General features: G+C 43.7%; 1 long non-coding RNA gene across 1 annotated transcript; it reads left to right on the top strand.

Annotated features, from left to right (window-relative positions):
• Positions 1-9,887: 9,887 nt before the first annotated feature.
• LOC311237694 lies at positions 9,888-13,411 on the top strand. Its single transcript, XR_014620301.1, has 3 exons — positions 9,888-10,707; positions 12,544-12,676; positions 12,767-13,411. It is a non-coding gene; the product is annotated as an uncharacterized lncRNA (long non-coding RNA).
• The last annotated feature ends 13,615 nt before the right edge of the window (positions 13,412-27,026 follow it).

Genomic DNA, 27,026 nt, shown 5'->3' with positions numbered 1-27,026 from the left:
CATCTTCGTAATATCGCAAAAATACGCCCCATTTTAACTCTGGCTGATGCTGAAACCCTGATTCATGCTTTTGTCTCATCACGTCTGGACTACTGTAATGCACTTTTTTCAGGCTTACCTAATTCAAGCATCAAAAATCTTCAACTCGTGCAAAATGCGGCTGCACGGATACTAACTAGAACTAGAAAATTTGATCACATCACACCAGTTTTGTCCGCCCTACATTGGCTTCCTATCCAAGCCCGCTCTGACTTTAAAGTGCTACTCCTCACCTACAAAATTTTAAATGGGCTTGCACCGCTCTATCTATCTGATCTCATCTCCCGATACTCGCCCGCTCGTGCTCTGCGCTCACAAAATGCGGGGCTTCTATCGACCCCTAGGGTTAAAAAGAAATCCGCCGGCCACAGAGCCTTTGTCTACCGCGCTCCCTACCTGTGGAACAAATTACCTGCCGTCATCAGGGGCGCCTGCTCTGTCGAAGCTTTTAAATCCCTGCTTAAGACTCATCTTTTCTCTCTCTCCTTCAACCTACCTTGATCTCACCTGGTCGGGGACTGACCTTTAGATTAATCTGTGTAGTTTAGTTATGGTACAGGGTACTACATGGTACCACTGGGTAGTTTACTATAGGGTAGTTTAGTTAGGGTACAGGGTACTACATGGTACCACAGAGTACTACTTGGTACTGCATGGCATTACAGGGTACTACATGGCTTACATAGCTCTACATGGCACCACAGGGTACTACATGGCACTACAGGGTACTACAGGATACTACGGGGTACTACATGGCACTATGGGGTACTATAGGGTACTACATGGCACTACGGGGTACTACATGGCACTACAGGGTACTACATGTCTGCTCCTTTGCAGCACCACAAACATGGGAACTCTCTAACTCTTCCCCCCCCCCCCTCCCCCCCCCCCCCCCCCCCCTCCCTCCCTCTTCTCTCTGAGTACCCGTCTCCTGGCGCTGACCAAGGTGATGGATGCCTCGGGGTCTTGGCCAAGCTTGTAGTGACTGCTCTACATGCACCTCCGAGGCATTGGATCAGTTATTCACCGCCGTCTGTCCGTGGTCCTGTCAACTGATTAACAGACTGTTAACAGATTAACAGTCAACGCGGTTTCATTGCTGGGTTAAGTACTTCTATTCTATTCACATAATACGCTTACTTCATATATCTACTCCATTCACATATATGCCTACCACTTGTATCTATTGCTATGTCCGCCTACTACAATCTCATGAGCTGTCTAACGCCTGTCCCGTCTCCCTGTCTTCCTATGACTTGCTGTCCTGGAGTGTTGACCGGAGTGTTGGACGTCCCGTGACGAAGGCCGGGAGATTGCGACCCCCTCTGCGTGCCCCCCTGTCTTCGGAGGTCTCGTAGTGGTGACCGGAGTGCCGGATGTCCCGCGATGATGTCGGGGAGTTCGCGACCCTCTCTGCGCCACCCCCCTTCCCCCTGTCTCCGGCTGTCCCTGAGCAACGACCGGAGTGTTGAATGTCCCGTGACTAAGACGGGGAGGACGTGACCCTCTTGCGCCGCCCCTGTGCCTCAAATAGATCCGCTATCAACTCTATCTTTAATCTTTCAAAATGTTCAGTTGCTATCGCTATTAGCTCTATCTTAAATTTTTCAAAATGTACAGTTGCTATTGCATGCACTCATCTGTGTTTCACCACACACATGAGTGCATGCTTACCAACTGTCCGTCTGCAACACTACTATCACCGACATCTAAGAAGGGAGATCCCCCCTTGAACGGCCCTTCTAAGGTTTCTCTCCTCCACATTGCCTGTGGAGCTTTTTTTCCCTATTGTTAGGTTTTAGTGAGTTTTTCCTTACCTTCGCGTGGGGTATGTCTGGGAGTGCTTGCATTCTTTCATTTATTTGCATTCATCTAGTGTTCTTGTTCTGTTCTTGACTTATTGTTATGTTGTCTTCTTGACTTGTTTAAAGAAGACCTGTACGGCCCATGGGGACATTAACGTGTGTTGTCGGGCCCTATAAATAAATTTGATTTGATTTGATTTGATTTGATTTTAGATATAATCAGATATAGTCAGATACAGTCAGATATAGTCAGATATAGTCAGATACAGTCAGATATAGTCAGATACAATCAGATATAGTCAGATATAGTCAGATATAGCATCACAGTCCTGCCCTCGATCAAAGACAACTAGATTCTTGAGTATACCTGCACTACATGTTCCTCGCAGCATCTTCAGACATCAGCCTCTTTCTGTTCTGGTTTTGGGGCAAATGAAAAATGTTCAACAGTTTCACCATTTCTTTCATGCCAGGATTCATTAATTCTGTTGCGTGCATGTGTGTGTGGGTGTGGGTGTGTGTGCATGTGTGTGTGTGTGCGTTTGTGAGTATGCACGCATGTATATGTGTCAGCAGGGTAATTATGAACAGGGGGGTGGGAGAGATCAAAGACGGCACATTACTCTCCCTGTCTCTGCGTGTGTGTGTGTGTGGGTATGTATGTGTTCATGTGTGTGTGTGTGTGTGTGTGCGTGTGCGTGTGCGTGTGTGTGTGTGTGTGTGTGCGTGTGCGTGTGCGTGTGCGTGTGTGTGTGTGTGATCTCCTCCGGGCTTTGATGCCGTAAGCTCTGCCGGTTAATGTACCAGGGATAAAAATACTACACCATGTAATCTGGCATTTATCCCTTGAGAGCAGGAGCCCAAAATGTGACATATGTCAACAGGAAGGAGGGAAGAGGAGAGAGGAGTAGAGGGGGAGAAGAAAAGAAGGAGGAGAGAGAGAGAGAGAGAGAGAGAGAGAGAGAGAGAGAGAGAGAGAGAGAGAGAGGGGGGGGGGGGGGGCTGCATTTCTTCTCAAGCTCAGAGACTCATCAAAGATCATCAGTGTTTTTGAGTGGAATGAAGTGCAGGATGGTTTTCATTAATTATGAGAAATTAATTCTGATGTGCGTGCGTGCGTGTGTGCGTGCGTGCGTGTGTTTGTGTGTGTCTGTATGTCAGTGTCTGGGTTAGTCCCATCAAGGACATGGAAGAGGTCATTGTGTGAGGACGGTTTTAGACTGTGTGACTGTATGTCTTATAACTAGAATAGTACTGTATGGCTGTACAGTATGTCTTATAGCTAGAATAATACTGTATGGCTATATGTCTTATAACCAGAATATGACTGTATGGCTTTATGTCCTATAACTAGAATAAGACTGTATGACTTTATGTCTTATAACTAGAATAAGACTATGGTTGTATGTTTTATAACAAGAATATGACTGTGTGGCTTTATGTCTTATAACTAGAATAAGACTTTATGGCTATTATGTTTTATAGGGGAGAACAGGGATAGTTGTCACACTTTTTACTCTAGTGTGAATTGCTCATCATCAAAACATCTTTCAATAGTCATTCCTACATTAAATCTAAGCTTAAGATGTTGGCTTGAAATGTGTATCCCTCTCATTAGAATAGATCTTTATTTGTCATTGTTGGTACAACAAAAATGTGTTAGGAACATCACCACTGGCATACAAACATAAGATATAGCATGTGCAAAATAATAATGTCAATAATAATAGTAATATAGTAATAAAGTATCAATGTCCCAATGTCCTCAATATAACATACCATCATTGTCCCAAGTGCATTTAGTGCTAGTGCAAAAAATATTAATAAATAAATATAAATATTTCAGTCCAGTGAGTTGATGGAAGGAGGGGGGGGGGGGGGCGCTGACTTGCAAAGGATGAAATATTGTATAGTGCAGCAATGCAAGTCCGGTTCATAGTTATTGTTGTAATGTGGGAGTGGGAGTTATGTCACCGGGGGTGGGATGCGGGGGGGGGCAAGTTGATGTTCGTCGTTGAGCATCCTGACAGCCCGTGGGTAGAGGCTGTTGGTCAGTCTGCTGGTTCCGGACTGGATGGATCTGTACCTTCGACCAGAGGGCAGCAGTTGAAAGAGATGGTTTGCTGGGTGGTACTGGTCTTGTAAGATGTTATTTATACGCCGTAGGCAGCGGGAGGTAAAGACTGTGGAGATATCTGGGAGGCTAGCTCCAGTGATCCTCCTCGCAGCCTTGACCACTCTGTGGAGGGCCTCCTTCTCTGCCCTGGTGCAGCCAGTAAACCACACCAGTAGTCCGTACGTGAGTACACTCTCTACTGCGCAGTGGTAGAAGTTGGCCATCAGTCCCTGTGGGAGTTTAGCCCATTTAAGCTTCCTAAGATAGAAAAGGCGCTGCTGTGCTTTGCCCACAGCAGAGGCAATGCTGACCCCCCAGGACAGGTCATCAGACATTGTCACGCCCAGAAACTTAAATTTTGAAACCCTCTCCACCTCCTCATTCCCAATGAGGAGTGGAGAGTGGCTGAGGTCACCAGTCCTGCGGAAATCGATGATCATCTCCTTGGTCTTCGTGGGGTTGAGAGCAAGGTTATGACCATCGCACCACTCCACTAGTTGCTCAACCTCCCTCCTGTATGAGGTCTCATCATTCCCTCTGATGAGGCCAAGCACTGTTGTGTCGTCTGCAAATTTTACTATGAGGTTAGATGGGGAGGAGGAACAACAGTCGTGTTTTTTCCAACATATTGTAACAAAGAGTTGATCACCTATCAAAGACACTCTGACACATTGTGACAACCAACCCCATCATGGGGATGGTTGTCACACACTATGGGGTTGGTTGTCACCATGTGTTTTAATGGGAACAATCTTAAAAAGAAGACAAGAAGGCAGAACTACATTTGAAAGTTTAATTGCATTGACAAGTTGACAAATACATAACTTAATGCATCTTAACATGAACATAAACAGGAAACACATATTTAGGCCATCCTACTGTATATAACAAAATAAGAACACAATAAATCGGCCTAACAATAATAGCCTACACAACATGTGACAACCAACCCCAAATAAAATGTGACGACCAACCCCAACTGGAATGTATTGATAGTGTCAAGGCTAACAGCCATCTAACAACTAGTTAGCTAGCTAACAACAATCTAAACTATAGCCATCCCTTCACACTTTTTAAGGGTAATTGTTTCATTATAAACCAATTGTGTAAAAGCCTAGAAGAAAAATACTGAAGAGCGGAATATTTACAAATGGACATTTAAATACCAAAGTATGGGAGACAGGACCCTCTGGTGGTGAAATATAATGAATGTGACAACCTACCCATGTGACAACGTCCCCCGTTCTCCCCTAGCTGGAATAAGACTGTATGGCGTTATGTCTTATAGCTAGAATAAGACTGTATGACTGTATGTCTTATAGCTAGAATAAGACTGTATGGCTTTATATCTTATAGCTAGAATACTACTGTATGGCTTTATATATTGTAGCTAGAATAATACTGTATGACTGTATCAAGTCAAGTCAATGGCTACTGGCACAAAGGACTGAACGAGGCGATTAGTGTGTGTGTGAGGGGGGGATAAGTATATGGCAAAACATGCACATCATCATGGCTAGCTCCTCTCAGAGGGGGTGGGAGGTGTTTTCTAGTATTTGTGCATCTTTTTCCTCATCCTCCTCTCTGCCACCACCTCTAGTTCGACCACTATGGGGCTAGCCTTCCTCACCAGCTTGTTCAGTTTGTTAGTGTTTGTTAGAGTTGATGTTACCCCTCCAGCATACAGTACCACGGCCAAGAAGAGGACCCAGGCTACTACTACTAGACTGGTCAAACGACTGCAGCAGCCTATTCAACACGTTGAAATACCTGAGTCTCCTCAGGGAGAACAGCCTGTTCTGTCCTGCTCTGTATGTCTTATAACTAGAGTAAGACTTTGATAATTGCCCCCCCCCCCCCCATTTCACTCTATTCCCATCAATAACCAAACAGTTACAATATACTGTTTCCAATACATTGGAGTGACACTGGACAATAGCCTCAGCTTCCACCGGCACACTATAATGACACCCAAAAAGGACCATCAGTCATCTGCTAGCGTTAAAGGACTCTATGTTGCCCCCCACCTCCTTCTATTGTTGTACCAGAGCATCATTCAACCCATCCTACTGTACTGTTCCACCCGCTTCTTTAGCATGTTATCCGTTACTAACCGGGCCAAACTCACATGTGTAACCAGCACCGCTGCCAGGATAATTGGTCTCCCCGCACCCTACCTCACAGAGCTAAACAATAAGGCCATTGCACGCATTGCAACCTTAATAGAACAGGTCATCACACATCCACTCAATCACCACCTCACCCTACTGCCCCTCGGGAGCAGGTGCAAAACACTGAGCTGCTGAAGGGCTCGCTTTGGGAAAAACCTGATCCCTGCAGCCATAGTTGCCTTAAAAAACAGGCCTCACTGAACAGGCCTGAGTGTGTGCTGCTGTCTGTATGTTGTTACTGTGTGCTGCTGTCTGTATGTTGTTACTGTGTGCTGTTGTCTGTATGTTGTTACTGTGTGCTGCTGTCTGTATGTTGTTACTGTGTGCTGCTGTCTGTATGTTGTTACTGTGTACTGCTCTCTGTATGTTGTTACTGTGTACTGCTGTCTGTATGTTGTTACTGTGTACTTACTTGTATGTTGTTACTGTGTGCTGTTGTCTGTATGTTGTTACTGTGTGCTGCTGTCTGTATGTTGTTACTGTGTGCTGCTGTCTGTATGTTGTTACTGTGTGCTGCTGTCTGTATGTTGTTACTGTGTGCTGTTGTCTGTATGTTGTTACTGTGTGCTGTTGTCTATATGTTGTTACTGTGTGCTGTTGTCTGTATGTTGTTACTGTGTGCTGTTGTCTGTATGTTGTTACTGTGTGCTGTTGTCTGTACTGTTGTCTGATGTGTACAGTGGGGTGGAAGGAATTTGCCCTTTGGCACAATACAGTCTAAACTCTAAAGTACGTCTTGTACGAAGGTTAGTATTTTTCTTCTTCATTTCAGATATTGATTGAATAGGTGTGTTTTCATTTGAATTTTTTATTTACGACGACAAACGCGCTGTGCTTTCAGTTTTGTTCAGTGTGGTTCCCATCGTGTTCCAGAGGCCTGCCTCTTCGTCTATCGTTGTGCTTTATCTCGTAACATGCGTCTGCATTCCTTTCTAACTCGCCATCTGACGTGCGGGCCGCTCCTCTCTGTAAACACTCGGATGACGTTCTCTGATAAAAACATTATTTATAGATTGGGTTATAATAAAAATTATATGAGATAGGACGAAAGTGTATCAAACGCAGAGAAGGACACACACAAACAGAGAGAGAGAGAGAGAGAGAGAGAGAGAGAGAGAGAGAGAGAGAGAGAGAGAGAGAGAGAGAGAGAGAGAGAGAGAGAGAGAGAGAGAATGTCATGAATGTTTGTTAATCTCCCGTCATTCAGTTAGTTTCTCTGCCATTTTCACTTATTGTTTTGTCATTTGATCCTGCCACTTCCACTTTCCACTAGTCCTATACCATCACATGACTGTCCTGCAGTAACTATAGTCCTACCATCACATGACTCTGTCCTGCAGTAACTATAGTCCTACCATCACATGACTCTGTCCTGCAGTAACTATAGTCCTACCATCACATGACTGTCCTGCAGTAACTATAGTCCTACCATCACATGACTCTGTTCTGCAGTAACTATAGTCCTACCATCACATGACTCTGTCCTGCAGTAACTATAGTCCTACCATCACATGACTCTGTCCTGCAGTAACTATAGTCCTACCATCACATGACTCTGTCCTGTTCAGCTGCTCACCTGTTTCCCATCCCTTCATCAGCTCAGCTGTGCCTGGCGGTGGTGTCAGAGAGGAGAAGTCTTGCTAAGCTTCACGGCATCATGGACAACCCCTCCCGCCCACTAGACTTGGCCGGTAGAAGGAGCACGTTCAGTGTTAGACTCAGACTCCCAAGATGCAACACTAAACGTCACCGTAAGTCCTTCATTCCAACAGCCATCAGACTTATAACACCTCACTGTGCCTCACTGAGCACGGAGTAAAATTGTTGGCTGTATATTTTAGAATGTATTTACATATTTTAGAATGTATATCTTTGATTGTATTCTTATTTTAGATTTTTGACTACCTACATGTTTATTGTGAGTGATCTGTGGGTTCCCTCTGGATCAATAAAGTACTTATGTTCTATTCTATTCTATGTATTTATACCTGCTCGATACCCTTGTCCAATTGCAGCACGTTACTGTAGCTATCCCCTCAGTGCTCTTGTTATTAGAATTCTCAGGTTTTTGATCCTCTGTTCGTCCCTTGGAATCTCGCCTCATCCCTGTCAGTTTTTGCCTGCTTCACTGATTGATCTCCTGGTATGCTGACCCCTGCCTGTCTGTGGATTCTGAATTCAAACTGTGAACTTTGATTTTGCATTGGACTGTTTCTGTGACAGAGAAGAAAGGGGCGAAGACAGTAAGGTGTTATAGAGAGGGATACACCTTGGTCATGGTCACCTTGCTTCCTGTTTTTAACCTGTTAACGTTCGGCGGGTCATATACGGGCCGTCACGCACGTTGCTGCACTTTGCCCTCGTCTGTCGGCACCGGGCTGCGTTTTTGCCGATCAACCGATACATTGTTGGAAAGTTGAATTTGCCTTTCGATCGTCACCCCACTCAACCTATTGCGTGCATCCAGTCTCGAGTTACAAGACGAAACATCCGACAAGCGTCATTTGACAAGCCGTTCGGACAAGTGACCACGTTCGTCTTATAATGCATACATTCATACATACATTTATATATTTATTAGATTATCATGGTTGTGGTTTTTATTGGTGTTGCTATTTGCTGGGTAGGTTAATGAATTGGACGTGTTTAGTGTAAAAAAAACACCGTATTTATTGCATTTTGATGATTTCGTTTGCACTTTGTGATGGATTAAATTAACTGCTATAATAGAGCTCAATGCCACTGAAGGCCACACCAAAGCACACATTCTATGACAACCACATTATGACAACAACCGTGTCTTTAAACATGACACTACCATCATCAAGCGATTCAACACAACAGCATTGCCAAACATCAGGATGATAAAATATCACTCACCTTTGGGCTCACTTGAAGAGAAAGGCAGCACTGGCTTTCGATGCTGGCCAATGCGTTAAATCGCGGCTGTCCCATGGTATTGCGACTAAACGTTTTTATCCTCTTTAGGGTGGAAAAGTTCCTCTCTGACTCAGATGTCATCATAGGAGTTGTTATGAGGATTTTCAGCAGACAGACGGTCTCAGTAAAAGCCTCTTCTATGTTGTTCTCATGGATGGATGTTAACGGTTACCTTTGCAAGCTGTTTGAGTTATAACGATATCCAGTGGCTTGGTGTGGACCCAGACGTTTGATTTAAATGTTCTCCTCCAAATTCAGGGTTTCAAACCTGTGCTCGAGTAAATAATCCACCTTGTTCATTTTCACGTAACGTCACTAGCTAGGTAGTTACAGTAGCTGCCGTTAGCAATGAAACGCTGCCGACTGAAGAGTGATTCAGAGTGAATCTTCTCCTGTTGTGGAAGAAAGTTCAGAATGTTTCCTTTCAAAAGAGAGCAGACTCATGCATGTGCTATAAGTGGTTCAAGTAATAACTCGCAAATGACTTTGGGTATGCAATCGTCTGTATATCAGAAGAAGGCCTTGTTTACTGGGACCTGTATGAAACGCAGACGAAGCCAGCAGCGACCTATTAACCGCTCATTTTCCTACAGCTGCTGTGAGTGAGATGGGAGCAGCCGGGAACACGTCACCCGAGAGAGGTCTGCTGGCACCGGCGCCACAATGAGCAATCAGATACAGTAGCTCAGACCGGCAGCCAAACAGCCGTGCGGAGACGTGGTGAGAGAACGCAGAGTCAGGCTTGCATACAGATGAGACGTCTTGATAGCATGCAGGAGCGGCACGTCGCCTCACAGCAGGGAAGCGGAGGGAACGGTCTGACATTGATTGGCTGTTGCCGGCATTTTCCAGCGCTCCCCGTGCAAAAGTAGCAGTGGCTTTCTACTCTGACGCGTGCCGAAGACGCAAGGTGTGGAGCGCGGACCGGGACGCCGTCCCATTGGAAACAATGAAACACATCAGAGAAAAGACTCGTCTGAATATACCCTGAGTGTACTATGATGAGGGGGAGGGCTATGATGAGGGAAGAGAGTGAGTGAGTGAGTGAGTGAGTGAGTGAGTGAGTGAGTGAGTGAGTGAGTGAGTGAGTGAACAAGCTTGTCAGTCAGTCAGCCAGGCAGCATGCAGTGAGTGAGTGAGTGAGTGAGTGAGTGAGTGAGTGAGTGAGTGAGTGAGTGAGTGAGTGAGTGAGTGAGAGTTTGAGTGAGAGTTTGAGTGAGTGAGAGTGAGTGAGTGATCAAGTTCGTCAGTCAGCCAGCCAGGCAGCTTGCAGTGAGTGAGGCTGAACAAGCGAGCGAACGAGCGTCTATGTAAATCCACCTGTCTGTGGATTGAAAGGTGGATCGTTGGCCAGGGAAGACGGGACGTCAGCAGGCTCTAATTGAACGGTTCTCCTTCGTTCTGTGGGCTCCTCCTGACACACCGCCCCGGGGCCAAGCCAGACAACGTCTCTCTCACGTCACCCGGGCAACGGAAGTGAGACATGATGAGAGGAGGGGAGGAACCCTGCTTGTCGTTCTCTCTCCCTTATTATCCTCCTGGCAGACCATCTCCTGTTGATGACATTTCTTCAACCGTCCAAACAAAGGTGCCATCTCAGCTATTTCCTCAAAACAAGGGAGGTTACATAAAGGTAAGTGAAGCAAGTTTTTGACCAGAAGGTTATAAGTATGACTTTATCCTCCCTGAAATCTTACTGGCAGTGTTCCCATAAGCAAAGCCACACTGTTCAGTGGAGTCGCATGGTGTCATGGGGAACACGGTCGTGGCTGTATTCCATCGCAGACATCTCGGTTCGGCAAACAGGTGATTGTAATCAAATAACAGGTGGTCGTTGTTAAATGACAACCGCGGCCAATCAGCTGTGACACCGGGCCATGTTGGTTGTTATGACACACCGTGACTCAACGTGTTCTCATGAGCCGGCTTGTAGCTTCTCACTTGTTTCTAGCTTCTCTGTGACTTTGCGGTTAAGTTTATGTTATGGTTAGTATTAGGTTATGTTTAGGGTTAGGTTAAAGGTATAATGAATACAATTATCCAAAAGAAACAATGTATAGACATAAGCCCTCAAACTCCGCTACACTCCCAAAGAATTGTGAGGTCTCTTGTTTGATCGATGATACAGAGGTTCTATAGGAAGGATGATACTGGTCTTCTAAGTTTCAAATCAACTTTATTACAAAAATAGGTTCAATTTACAAAAGTTAAGTCACGGTTGGCTCCGGCCTCCTTCTCACACACAATGTCAGATCATCACAGTATTCTAATGACAGAATGAAAAAATGAGAGCAAGAGACTCTCTCTGAATAATCAGCTCTTATAAACTAGAATATAACCACTCCTTTTCTATTGGTCTAATTAATTATACTTCCCTGAATCTCTGTCCACTCAGGGCTCATGCCCAGCCTTTTCTCATTTGCATCTAATTACATTTTAACCAGTTAACATACTGAGCTAACTTTACCTCTCTCCTCTAAACTTCTCATAAGCTTCCTCTTACCTTAACTGTTAACACATTGACCGCTAGCAGCAGGGGGCGCTGATCCCCCTTCAGCGCCAGGTCTTTATTCAATGGATATAGTTTTAGAATGCCAAACTTGCAAGTCCGAAAACTATATTTTATATTATAGCTATGGATCTAATAACTCCGTCGACTGTCAGTGAGTTGCTTCTGGTCAACATGCAAAAAACAGATTGTTTTTTCATTCGTACATTTCCGTTTTATATCGTTTTGAATATGAGTATAGTTTGAGTGATTCTGAGTAATTCCAGGAAAAGACGAGAAAAGGGCATTTTAGTGTAATCCAGTTATCATCACGTTGTAATTTTTCGGCTGATTATCTAATCATTCTGAAATCAACGCTAGATTATCATTATTATATCTCCTCATGCATACATGAAATGGCCCTCGTAGCGGGCCCCCCCCCCCCCCCCCCCCGCGCAGCCAACGGTAGAAAGCACAACACGGTCCACACAGATAGCTTTGATCGCGGGGGAAAGAAATATCAGATCAACGCAAGATTTTATATATACTGTTCTTACCTTGCCTCTGATGTAATGCAAAAAAAAGTATCCAATTATCGGATTGCCATTCCAGTTATCCACAGCGATCCTGTCCCGACATTACAGAGCGTTACACATGAACGGGCGGGCGGGGTTAGTCTTCCATGCCATCGTTGTAAAGGCCTGCCTCGCCTGAGTATTTAAACCCCGCCCCATGGCTCAGATCGGCTCAGAAAACACACCAGACATTTTCCAATGGAGTGCAATAGCTCCGCAAGGCAGTAGAGGGCGGTGTTGACCGTCTGCCAGCTCAGACACATTCACCAGGGTCTGCAGAGGCTGCAGCCATGAATTATGAATAGATATAGCGAATAAAATAAATAACGATCATAAAAACGGGTTAACTTGTTTTTGGCAATATTCGCATGGCGGGCAATAACGAGTTAACTCATTCTTGGCGCAGATTGTGTTGGTAGGAGCGGTCGCTGAGGTATGATGTCAGCCTTGTCAGCGCAGAGCCAGCCACTCCCATTCCTGCGAGGGACGCAAGAAGGATCTGACATATCAGTGTCACAGATCTCAGATCAGTATCTACAGTAAGTTTCAACATCTCTGTCTCACAGATCTCATATCAGCATCAGTATCTACAGTCTAAGCTTCATTGTGCTCTTTCCTTTGTATTGCAGCCCTCCTGCTGCTGCTCCTCCTCCACCACAGAGCTCAGAAGTGCCTGCATGCCTCTGCTTCTCTGGAACTATTTTGTCTATGGAGTTTCTGGGGAAAATGAATACTAGCCATTTTACAAGGCAGCAAACAGATGCGTTTCCTGTAGGTAAACACATGCTCCTCGAGCCAATCAGCAATATCCGCTGAAACATGTGACAGTCATTCCTCGAGCTGCTCTGAGCTGCTGTACTTAAAATATATATATATATATGTCGCTAGAGGAATGACTGTCACAAGAAACCATGGCACTTTCCTCCATGTCATCTCAAACTAAAATGTCTGGATCAGCAGAAGTGTAACACGTCCACCTGTTACATACAGTACTAGTAAGAGTGGGCATGGATTGATTGTTTAGTTCACTAGCATGGCTACCAAATGTGAAGATATTGTATTCCGTCCCATTGTTCTGATTGGGTTGACATCTAAATCCCTGGTTCTCTGGGATGTTACAAGATTAAAGAGCCCATATTATAACCATTTCCCAGTATTTAAATTTTTGTGGTGCATGTTTTTATGGTCAAAAAGCAGCTGTACAGGCTGTGTGAGCAGCCAATCAGGCTCTCTCAGCCTCAAACAGGCGGTTTTGGCTCTTTAAAATGCTAATGATCTGCCCTGTGCTGCGGCACTTCCTTCAGAAATTCAGATCAAACTATAAAACTAGGTGGTGCATATCGGATCCAGCAATTGCATATCATATTTCTCACCTAAAATGTTGTCAGAAACATTGTCCGAGCCCGAGGGCAGCCACAGTCGTGATTGGAGGTTCATGAAAAGAGGGCAGGGTTTGAAATAGGTTAAGCCAGAGTGTTCCGGTACCGGTACAATATTGATATCACGCCATAAATAGATGAATACAGAACATATTATTTAATGTTGCATTTCTTTTTTAAATGTAGCCAAGAGTATAAAGACCCTAACCGTATCAAAACAGCAGTCAAGTGTATATTTTCAGCACTACGTTTGTTTACCAATGGTTTTATTAGCAAAATTATGAGTTTATAAATATCTCAGCACATCCTGACGGAAACCGGATGAATTAGACGGAAGTAAAGCAAGCTGTCATAAGTGTGCATAGTCCTATGAACGAGGAGACCTAGGGCTTTCGATGGGTTTTCGAATTTCATAAAACTACAGTTCCCAGCTCATGCCAGCCCTTGTCAATCATCTGACTTCTAGCGTTTTTTTACATTATTATCGGGATCATATCACACGGGTCGAACAAACCTGAACGTTATTGCCATAAAATAGAACGTAGTTAGTTTCTTTACCTTTCTGTGAACATCTAGAAATAAAACGTGGCTCAATCAGATGAAAAATGGCAGAGCAATTTAAATTACAAAAAAGTAACTGTACTTACAATAGATTTCATTCACCGTTTTTGCTGCCCTGTCAGGGGCACCTGGTGGTACTAAATCTTTTGGAAAGAGGACATTTGGCCCGATCCATAGATGTGTGACTTGACCATAATAAGGTCATTTATAGGCCTGATATTCTATATTCTATATTCATATTTCAAATTGCATGTGTCCGGATGGCAAAATTCAGTACTGTATCCGCAAAAAAACCTGTAAATCATCTGCCATTTATTCATTCGCTTAGATTTTCTGTACACTTGATCTCAAGAAGGTGCTGAATGAGCAAAATCTTTCACGTCTGGTCAATGTTAGCATGGTGTTATTCGCCGTCAAAGATGGTGTAATGGTTCATTACAATTAAAAAATGTTACCTAGTAGCCTAGTAACAGACACTATACACAATATTTCTGACACTGAGAATACATTCCCTGATATCCATAGATGTACCTAGATACCAATAACCTGGAAATGGGCCTTGTAGAAGTGGAACAATCTTCCATTTACTGAAAATAGGGCTTAAGAGGTTAATTTACCAGAATTTGGTTGGTGCCACATATATTCCTTATGAATTATATCCCTTAACGTGGTATGTCCAAAAAGGTCTTGTCACTAGTGACCAAGACATTTTGGAAATACCATGGTGGTAGTGACCAAAATGTATTGAAATATCATACATTTTTTGAATTGATTATATCATGGTATTATTTAAAGTAATAATCTCTAACATTTTCATATAAATAAATGTCTATTTTGCCACTCTGAATAGCCAACTGATACAACACAATAGGGATTCTACTCATAACCAGTTCATGCATGTGTTTACATTTGCTGTTCTTGGCCTTTCTAAACACTGGTGTCTGGTAGGACATTCCCGGGAAAATCCTAGGGCACACAGGAAGTGATGTGTTCTACATCAGCAGCAGCAACTGCAGTTCGGTTGGAATTAATAGAAGATTAACTCAGCAGTTAGCATGAATTCTCAAGATGGAAAGCGAGTCAACACAGTGAAAAACTACTACTACTTCACGCCCTGGCACCTCAGTACCTCACTGACCTCCTCCAGCCCTACACTCAGTCACGGTCCCTGCGATCCACGGACACTGGTCAGCTCTCCATCCCCCGAACCAGACTGCGGACCTTCGGGGACAGAGCTTTCAGTGTGGCAGCTCCCACCCTCTGGAACTCCCTCCCCGCAGAACTCCGCACCCAACTCTGGACTCATTTAAAAAACTGCTCAAAACCCACCTTTTCAACTTGGCCTTTAACCCCTAACTTTCTCACTTTATATGTATATGTTGTGTCTGTCCACTATGTTTGTTAATTTGTCATCTCCCCCCCCCCCCCCCCCTATGTAAAGCGACCTTGGGTCCTCTGAAAGGCGCTATATAAAACGAAGTTATTATTATTATTATTATTATTATTATTATTATTACAATCTCCACTTATATTGGATGTTGCCAAAATAAACTAAAATGAGTATCTTAACACTTTCAGCACCATAAGCTGTCCCCATCTCTGCCGCTTCAAAATGGTCATCTTCGCGGTGTTTCATGATGTTTGCAGAGCTGTGTGTGTGTTCTGTATTATAGCTGTGGAGAGTTTGTTTCTACACACTGTACTTTATTACCCGCTAAACATCGCGCATTTCCAAAATAATCCAGTATTTTTCCATAGATTGCGAGATAAAACGCAATAAGCCCAAACCGTTCTGGTTGATCCCCTGAAACCCCAAATACTCCCAAATCAAAGGTATATACCATGTACACATGTACCTTCACAAAATCATCTAGGGGGGGGGGGGGGGGGGTCGTTTGAACTCAAAACCACAATCTTGTTTGTCGAGCATGTTTTACGTCCGGTAGAACACAAAACTGTGATCGTTAGAAAAACATGTTTCAGGTTCGGTAAAATAAACATCGAATAATACCTTACCTTAGCCAGAAGGTATTCCAAAAAGAATAATTCCAATTGATCGCATCGCCATCGCGATTACCAGTGTATATGTTTATACACGTTTCGATGGCAACGGAATTTCGAGGCGATCGTTGTGAATCTTTGTTCAAGCAGGAGGAGGCCTTACCAAAAAAAAACGAAAGGAAAACGTGTATCAACACCAAGCCATTCCAGTTCAAATGTAGGCGATACTGCCACCTGGTGATATTCGATCGGCATTGCAATTCCAACGTGGGCAAACGGGCCAGGGACGGCTAGAATGATCCGGATGATGATTTAGAACGGGGATCAGAGGAAAAAGATCAAAACCTGATGAGTTAAGGATTGCCACTACGACGTACACAATTGGTACCATGGTGATACACAATTTTTACCATGGCAGTACCATGGTAAATTATTTATATGATGTCCGGTAATCGTGGTAAAAACCATCAATACCAGGATTACCATCAATACCATGATACTTTTTTTTGTAAGGCATATCACTGTTGATCCTGAGCTACATTGAGAATGAGAGTGATGGCAAAAACTATTCATGTGAAAGGTCAACAAGAAAAGGGACAAGAAGGAGGAATCAATGAGAATGAATAAGAGCGAGAGAGAGATTAAAATAAAGGAATCAAATGAAAGCAGAGAGAGAGGTAAAAGCAGGCAGCTAGAGCCTTGGAATGGCTTATTTCTCTCCCTATCCTTCGTACAGTACCTCCTTTGTGTGCTTCAAGTTCAAGTTTAAACTTTTGTATTATTTGTCACATATAAGGTAGGCTACATGACATTATAGTGAAATGCTTGGTTCATTATGACCCTCTGTAAGCTTTGTACTCTACAACTAAAATGTACAAAATGCAAGAGCAAAATGCAAATTGCAAAAACGAGTATTGGTATTGAGGTAGTGGAGTAAGACGGTGCTGTGACCAGAGGTTAAGAAGTGTTTTCTCTAACAAACACACAACATGCATTAATAATAGCAACATAATTTTAACCCAGGTTGTGTTCTTTTCTAACACACATGCATGTGTTTATGTATGGACAACACATCCTGTGTTATTATGCTATATCGATTTTTTCCAACACCTGGAATGTCCTCCAACTGACTCTGAAGCTTCTTCCTTCTCTTGCTGTATTTAAAAGTATGATCTCCAACCACTGTATGTTGACTTGTAACCGTCTTCTCTGATTTCTTGTAGTTTATTCTTATTTATTGTGCCTATATTTAAAATGGCTGATAATCTGTGTATTGTTTTGTAAGCTTGTCGTTGCTGTAAATGAAGGTAACCTCTGTCCTACGAGTTGAAATAAAGGTTTGAAATTAAATGAAATGAGTACACCATGACCTCATCCCCTCTCCTGTATTCGCCGGTGACGATTACGCCGATTGGTCGGTATTAACGTGGGTGCACTGTGTCTGAATCCTACAGGTTACAATCTCCTACACGCTACACTTTATCTCGCTTTTAGCTAACATTCAGAAGTAAGTTATAAAATAGCATGGAATGAGAATGACGGAAATATCAAAGGACACATTTTGTGCAGAACACACTGCCAATGAGAAGCAGGTGGAGAGAAAGGTTGGGGAGGCAGGCACGCACGCACGCACACACACACACAAACACACACACACACGCACACACACACACATATACAGTACATGCACACACGCACGCACACACACAGCTTTGTTCCCCCAGGGTGACCATGGAGCCGTCAAAAGCACTCTGATTTTGAATTAGCCTTGATTGGCTGTCAGGGCTGTATGTCTATACCACAGCTGAGACCACTCTTCACACACACACACACACACACACACACACACACACACACACACACACACACACACACACACACACACACACACACACACACACACACACACTCACACACACGCGCACACACACACAAAGTCATGCAGGCGCACGTGCACACACGTGAAACCACAGCTCTTGAAACAGTCCTGCGTAGGTGGAGAAGTCAGCAGTTTGGTGAAACGTGATACTCACACCAGAAAATGCTCTGTGTCTCTCTCTCTGTGTGTGTGTGTGTGTGTGTGTGTGTACAATACATGCAGGTATTAAAGAGTCTGCAGGCATGAGTAGGTTGGTACTGTACTGTATGGGTAAGTAGGTACTGTATATACCGCTGTCGTTTCCATCCTAACCTTGGTTTTGCTCGCTTGGTTTTTGGTCAGGGTTGCATTTCATCATGGCAAAAAAAAATACATTTTAGTCCCAACCTTCAGTCACAGGGCTGAGCTAACAGCAACAACTAACTACTAACAGCTTCCTAAACCAACTCGGAAAGAGCACAACCAGAGAAGTATATAATATAATATAATTCAAATTATTTAAATTCTACTCCTACTGTTGCCGTTTTATATATTCATATAATATAATATAATATGATGTAATATAATTTCCTTTATTTTTATTCTACTGTTGTTGTTCTATATAATAATATAATTCCATTCATTTAAATTCGACTCTTACTCTGCTCCAGCATGCGGTGACTGACATTGTGAGCACCGTGTCTGGGTGGCTGCAGGCCTAACAAGGTAATTATCGGCCCGCAGCAGCCATACGGAGTCCTTCCAGGTCACGGTTCTGGTTTCAATTCTTTCCCACGGTCCCTGTGGGCAATCCGGTGCTGGGTTCCTGGCCACGCATTGACCAAGACATCTCGGTGGACGGACAACGCGGAAAGACTGACAATCGCGAATGACAAATACAATAAACCTCACAAGTTCGGTGGTGATGCCGGGTCAGTCAGCCTTTGACCAATTATGGACCTCAGGAAACCTGGCTCATAAGCGCTTTCCTCAAGAAAATTAATTGGGACAGTACATTGTTATATTGTCACAGTTCAGGCTTTGTAAACACTTTTAAAAATAGATGTATATGTTCACTACGTGTATATGAACGCTGCGGTTACTTGTAACTTTGAGGGGAAAAAAGGTTTTTAAACAAAATGTTGAAACAAAATGTTTAAAGATCCAGCCAATTGTCCACCGTTGACTAAAAATACACAAGAGTAAATTCTGTTTAATAAAAATAAGAAACAAACCTTCTTACTGTCTTTTACTATAATGTACTAGTATGCTACTTGTATACTACTAAATAAGTCTATACCATGCTACTATACGTATACTACTACCTATCATGCTAAAACGTCTATACTACTATACTTATACTACTACTTATTATGCTAATACATCTATACTACTATGCTACTATACTTATATGACTACCTAGCATGCTAATATGTCTATACTACTATGCTACTAACATAATTTATACTACTACCTATCATGGTGTTAGATCCTGATCAATCTGGCCAGTATCACGTCTTCTTGTGTTATCCTCTCTCCATCCAATTCCTCTGCGTTGTGTAATTTTAATGGTCCTGACGTCTCAGATACTGGCTGAATATAATCCTTATCTCTCCCCGTTAGTACGATCCGCAAACCATAATAATTCTCCACCTTCATAAGAATTCGACACTTTGACAACGTGAAATACCTTACAAGGAGAAGCGATGTTTATTTCTATAAACAGAAACCTCAGCTCAGATGTTAACAGATTGTATTGTCCTTGAAGAGTCTATTCTAATGATCTTTCGGTGTGTTCAGTCTATTGTCCTTTTGCTATTCAGTCCACTGGTGGTCAGGCCTGGTCTTTAGCCTAACCCTCCTCGCGGTAGCCGAAGCTAATGATGATGTGGCATCCTTCCTCCCCCCCTCCCTCTCTATGAGAGGAGAGAGTCTCTTGGTCTCTTCCCTCCTGTGGGATTCGTTTCTTTGGTCTGCCTCACACCCGGAAACACTGCTCGACTTATAGATCTTCGTCATAGCAACGATAGCCCCCGCCCCTCTCCTGGTTGTCATGCCACGCTGTCATGACAACTGCTAATAACCTTTCACACATTAGAACGTTTCATTAAGATGAACCTCTCTCCCTCGCTCTATGCCTACACTCGATCTTATCAATGTTGTGTCTTAGATCGGAATGTCAACATTCTCTCGCTGGCAGTGTGCTGCTATCCTGAACCACCGTTCTATCACCGTCTTCTAAGCCAAGCACATTTCGACCTCTCTGACCTGGCACCTTTAGATGCTACCATCTCCCCCCAATCTATACATCACATACATTGAATTAACCCCGTTTCTCTCATTCCCCCCTTTGATTCTTAATCAACCTTCAGAATCAACAGACTACTTGGTTTTTCAATTAATTATACCCAAAAATAGACTCATAACAATTAGGGCCCCTCCGTCTGCTGTTTTGCCTTATTGTTTTCCATGACACGCATCACACCTAAACCAGAAAGGATAAACAACGGTCCGGGAGGAGAGAGAGAGAGAGAGACAGAGAAAAACACAGATTGCAACTTTTCAGACAACACACCTAAACCCTTCGGCCCCCCTATTAGGTACACCCCACGTCCAAATCAGAGCGCTCTCTTCCCTCTTACAGTACACCTCCCATCTTAGGCCGGTCCCGTCTTCTAGGGCAAGGGCCCCTTTCAGTGACGGCTCCTTTCCTGAGCTGGTCCCCATTCCAGGGCGCGTCCCTTAGGCAAAAATGTCTCCCCTGGTCTGCTACTGCTCAGTGTCTCTGGCTGTCCTCTCCACATCTGCTTTCCCACCGCCGCCGTCTCCTCTCTCTCGTCGTGGATGATCTGTGTACCAGGCTACGGTGCCTGGCCCCTGCTGCTTCCTCCTCCTCCAGTCTGTCTCCTGGTCGTCTCCACCGCTGTCGGTGTCTCCCCCCGCTGAAAGCAGAAACACAACACCAGCAGTCGTCTGTACATTCGACTTCCCTTGTTTTACTATTAGTCTACCACCTTCTCCACACCCATATCTGTCCTACAGGGCTGTTCCCTGTTTGTTGTCTTCCGGCGTGACACCCGCAGCTAACCGATTCCCACTTCCGTCGCCCTATCTGTTCATCCCAGGTTGACCCCCAGCGCGCGCCAGTTCTTCTGGTGACGTGTCTTCTGAAGACCCTGCCTATCTATCAGGTGTGAGAAAGCCCCACTAGAATTCAAACTCCCTCTTTATTCCATCATTAACCCATTCAAAAACTGCACCTCCTCTCTGTGCAATTCTTATTTAATCCATTGTATAATTAAACTCTATTTAATTAACCTGTATATCAATATTATTATTATAATAGATCCACTCTCTGTGCTGCAGTAGATTCTATAAACTTGAATCACTCCCCCACTCCGCCACTAGATGGTAGTAAACTCAGTCTAGAGTATTTTAGCTGACGTCACTCTCTGACTCTTATCTGTTGTTATCTCCTCGTGGCTCACAGCCATCTTGTCTCATCCTCCTCGTCGCCCTTTGTGGCCATCTTGTCTCGCTCATAATGGCTACTCTCTAAAAAACAAATGGCCGCTGCCCTTCCTTCCAAGGCCTAAAAACACCGCTGTTTTTCTCTCTTTCCTATCCCTATCAGGGGACGCTTCTCCCGGACTAAACTCTTGCTTATCGGACATAATACACAGTTTAAGGTAAATTCCCGATCGACTTTCCTCTCGCCACGACAAATTCCGGCCGTCTTGAGACCACAGCGACCAGTTTAAGGTGGGCCGTCTCAGGCGACAGTCTTGTCATAACAATCCCGCCATAACAAATTTCAGTCTGGTTCAGCATTCCCCCCTCTCCTCATCTCTCTCATTATGGCTCCTTCTGCCCTATTTTGCTTTCTTTCGTCATCTATGACTGTTTTGGTTCCCTTTCAGATAACACCTTCGATTTTCAAAACAAAAACTGTGCCACTCTGCTCTGTCCCAAAACACACTATTACACCTGGCATTCTCTGTCGCTACTTATTTACAGATGCACTATCTGTTCGTTTTTATTTGGCTTAAAAGATCAAAACAACCGTGTGTGCACAATGAACTCACATCTTTCTCCGGAGCGCTGGTTCGCCTCCTGACCGCTCGACTCGGCTCTCTCTCCCAGGGCTGGCCGGCCTTGCTCGATCATGATTCTCCCACACACGATGACTGTTGTTCACTGTCGTCCCATTATTGAAAAAGTCTTTTTCCGTTGTTCTTATCTCTTGCAAATCCGGCTGTCATCGGCAACCAACTGTTAGATCCTGATCAATCTGGCCAGTATCACGTCTTCTTGTGTTATCCTCTCTCCATCCAATTCCTCTGCGTTGTGTAATTTTAATGGTCCTGACGTCTCAGATACTGGCTGAATATAATCCTTATCTCTCCCCGTTAGTACGATCCGCAAACCATAATAATTCTCCACCTTCATAAGAATTCGACACTTTGACAACGTGAAATACCTTACAAGGAGAAGCGATGTTTATTTCTACAAACAGAAACCTCAGCTCAGATGTTAACAGATTGTATTGTCCTTGAAGAGTCTATTCTAATGATCTTTCGGTGTGTTCAGTCTATTGTCCTTTTGCTATTCAGTCCACTGGTGGTCAGGCCTGGTCTTTAGCCTAACCCTCCTCGCGTTAGCCGAAGCTAATGATGATGTGGCATCCTCCCGCCCCCCCCCCCCCCCCCCTCTCTATGAGAGGAGAGAGTCTCTTGGTCTCTTCCCTCCTGTGGGATTTGTTTCTTTGGTCTGCCTCACACCCGGAAACACTGTTCGACTTATAGATCTTCGTCATAGCAACGATAGCCCCCGCCCCTCTCCTGGTTGTCATGCCACGCTGTTATGACAACTGCTAATAACCTTTCACACATTAGAACGTTTCATTAAGATGAACCTCTCTCCCTCGCTCTATGCCCACACTCACTCTTATCAATGTTGTGTCTTTGATCGGAATGTCAACATTCTCTCGCTGGCAGTGTGCTGCTATCCTGAACCACCATTCTATCACCGTCTTCTAGGCCAAGCACATTTCGACCTCTCTGACCTGGCACCTTTAGATGCTACCATCTCCCCCCAATCTATACATCACATACATTGAATAAACCCCGTTTCTCTCAATGGTAATACGATACTACTATGCTACTATACTTATACGACTATGCTAATACGTCTATCTACTATGCTACTATACTTATACGACTATGCTAATACGTCTATCTACTATGCTACTATATTTATATGACTACCTAGCATGCTAATATGTCTATACTACTACTATGCTACTATACTTATACGACTACCTAGCATGCTAATACGTCTATACTACTATGCTACTAAAGTATGCTTATACGACTACCTAGCACGCTAATATGTCTATACTACTATGCTACTAACATAATCTATACTACTACCTATCATGGTAATACGATACTACTATGCTACTATACTTATACGACTATGCTAATACGTCTATCTACTATGCTAGGGGGACCCTGATGTAAACAAGACGAAAGTCTTTCTCTGGTCTGCATCCCCTTAACAATTGTATGTATTGAGCTGTACTGTACTGTACCCATTCTGCAATCTGTTAATAAACTTTTCAATCAATCAATCAATCAATGCTACTATACTTATACGACTATGCTAATACGTCTATCTACTATGCTACTATACTTATATGACTACCTAGCATGCTAATATGTCTATACTACTACTATGCTACTATACTTATACGACTACCTAGCATGCTAATACGTCTATACTACTATGCTACTAAAGTATGCTTATACGACTACCTAGCACGCTAATATGTCTATACTACTATGCACTCAGAGTGTAACACTCAAGTTCAACACTATTTGACAAACAATGCCAGTGACCCTTAGCTGCCAGAGATGTTACCCTGCCTGCTGAGTTGTTGTTCACAATTTGTAAGTCGCTTTGGATAAAAGCAACTTAATGTCAGGGGGCCCGTTTCAAGATCAAATATAATGCTCAAACTGTGGGGTGCAAGCAAATGGGGTCAGTTGGATAAAAGCGACTTAATGACTAAATGTACAGTAAAGGATATGGATAGGTAAAGGATAAATTACTAAATGTAAAATGTGACAAAGTATGTACTTTAAAGGGTACGTTCACAATGTTGGAACCCTAGTCCTATTTCCTAGTTTACCAATAGTTTTGTCGATCGGTAGAGTCCTTTCTCAGCACAGGCCACGCTGTTCTTCATACCGGATACCCGCAGCTCTGGCTAGTTAGCCGCAAACTAATGCAAAGTCGATGGGGCCACATTCCAGTCTGCGTACAAACCCTGAAATCGATGCAGAAATCTACTCCGCAACTGCAATCAAAGTAGATTCCAGTGAGTGTTAATTTCCGGGCTTGTACAGTAGGCTACAGGACAAGGAGCTTTGGCCCCATTGTCTCTGAATCGGTTTGCGGCTAACTAGCCGGAGCTGCAGCTATTAAGTAAACAACAGCTTGTCTGGTGTGCTGATTGACAACATTGCTGGTAAGTCACAGAGTTAAGGCTACCATTTAAAATCTCAAGCCTGCATATCAAGTAATAAGAGCCAGAAAAACCTAACCACTTGTCTTTAACGTAACTCTCGTGGTGATTGCAATAAGGGCCGAAGGCGCCAGAGCGTTGACATGCAAGAAGCTCATCCAGTGCATATTCCTACTTTTGACCTAAGTCTTCAATATCAAATACTTTCAATTGATTCAGTTTTACTTTTACTAGAGTATTTATAGATTACTTGTCAAGTATTTGTGTACTTTTTTCCATAACTAAGAGGGAGGTGGGGGTTGCGGGGGGGTTAAATTCTTTCTTCAACCGAGCATGCCATTTTCAGAAGCCATGGGATCAGGTTTCTCTGCAAACAGCAACCCATTTACCCAAATGTGTGTGGTTGAAAACTTCCAAACACAGAGAGAATTTCTGTCTCAAGAAACACACAAAAACAGAGAGAGAGAGAGAGAGAGAGAGAGAGAGAGAGAGAGAGAGAGAGAGAGAGAGAGAGAGAGAGAGAGAGAGAGAGAGAGAGAGAGAGAGTTTGTGAGCGTGTGGGAGAGAGAGAGGAGATAGTTTGTGAGAGAGAGAGATAGAGAGAGAGAGAGATAGTTTGTGAGAGTGTGGGAGAGAGAGAGACAGATATAGAGAAGGAGAGAGAGATGAGAGAGAGAGAGAGAGAGAGAGAGAGGGGGGGGGGGGCACTCGAGAGAGAGCAGAGAGGGAGAGAGAGCACTCCATGTACATAACCATACACCTCGCTGTAATAATAGCCTATACTTATTTATGACATAGCAGCACCCTCTACTGTTGAGATACAAGAATGCATGGATAGGATCTCTGACTTAAAACATACAGGGAGTGTGATTGCATGCAGCCTGGAACTGATTGAGCTCCACTCCAAATCAAATAATATCATGAAAACACTTAAAAGGCGTTCAGGCTAATTAGAGTAACCCGACAGACCTCAACTGGGTCAAAATGTCCATCCAGTTGAAGGACCTCAGTTAAACATTTTCAAAATCTGCACAACATTTATTACACCCATATAAATACTGCTTTCCCTCAGAATATGAGAGAAATCAAATAATGACCCATTTCCCCAAAATATATACATGTAATATGTAAACAAATCAAAATGTGTTTATTTGTTTTCCAATAAAGGTAACTGATCTGGTAAATGTGTATTGCTAGGAAAAAAGGACTCATGCACACTGTCATCTTCACTTGTAATTCAAAGGTATAATATGTATTGGGAACGTTTCTGGACATGGAGTTTATTATTACTGTAATCCCATGACAAGTAATCTGCTATCCTCCAACTATACCCAGGACAAGTAATCTGCTATCCTCCAGGGCCGCCTGGGAGAAATGCGAGGCCCTGTGTGAGATTTAAACGCGAGCCCCCCCCCCCCCCCCCCCATAAAAGGTTAAAAAAAAAATATATATATATATATATATATATATTTTTTTTTTTTTTATACAGTCAACATATTCTTAAATAATAGCGCTGCCCGAGGCTGGGCATGATACAGTCAACATATAGCAAGAAAGAGAGCGAGAGAGAGCTCCCGTTCTACAGTCAATATACAGTGTTATCGCTGCACAGACCCGGCAATGCCCCTGACCCTCCACCAGAGCAAGGCCAGAGAGAGAGAGAGAGAGAGAGAGAGAGAGAGAGAGAGAGAGAGAGAGAGAGAGAGAGAGAGAGAGAGAGAGAGAGAGAGAGAGAGAGAGAGAAAGAGAGACACATTGGAAAGAAACAACCCAAAACCAGAGCGAATTGAAATGCTATTTGGCCCTAAACAGAGAGTACACAGTGGCAGAATACCTGAGCACTGTGACTGACCCAATACTAAGAAGATCCTTGACTAGGTACAGACTCAGCGAGCACAGCCTAGCCATCGAGAAAGGCCGCCATAGGCAGACCTGGCTCCCAAGCGAAGACAGACTATGCACCCACTGCACACAAGATGAGGTGGAAACCGAGCTCCACTTCTTAACAACCTGCCCACTATACCAAGACATATACTTCCCACAAATTGCAAACACCCAAAGAGACTTTGAAAACATGGACAATAACTCAAAACTCCCATACCTACTGGGAGAAATACAATAATGTGAAATAAAGCCCATTTGAATTGAAGAGAGAGAGATAGATAGAGCATGTCTGTGTGTGTTAGAAAGAGAGAGATAGAGAGAGAGCATGTCTGTTTGTGTGTGTGTGTTAGAGAGAGAGCATGTATATGTGTGTGTGTGTTAGAAAGAGACGGAAAGATAGAGAGAGAGAGCATGTCATTTTGTGTGTTAGAGAGAGATATAGAGCATGTCTGTGTGTGTTAGAAAGAGAGAGAGAGAGAGAGAGCATGTGTGTTTGTGTGTTAGAGAGAGAGAGCATGTCTGTGTGTGTGTGTGTGTGTGTGTGTGTGTGTGTGTGTGTGTGTGTGTGTGTGTGTGTGTGTGTGTGTGTGTGTGTGTGTGTGTGTGTGTGTGTGTGTGTGTGTGTGTGTGTGTGTGTGTGTGTGTGTGTGTGTGTGTGTGTTAGAGAGAGAACATGT

This window comes from Notolepis coatsorum (genome assembly GCF_963971535.1).
Source record: "Notolepis coatsorum genome assembly, chromosome: 12".
Taxonomy (NCBI): domain Eukaryota; kingdom Metazoa; phylum Chordata; class Actinopteri; order Aulopiformes; family Paralepididae; genus Notolepis; species Notolepis coatsorum.
Note: the sequence above shows the minus strand (reverse complement) of the source record. Positions and strands in the feature narration are given on the sequence as shown.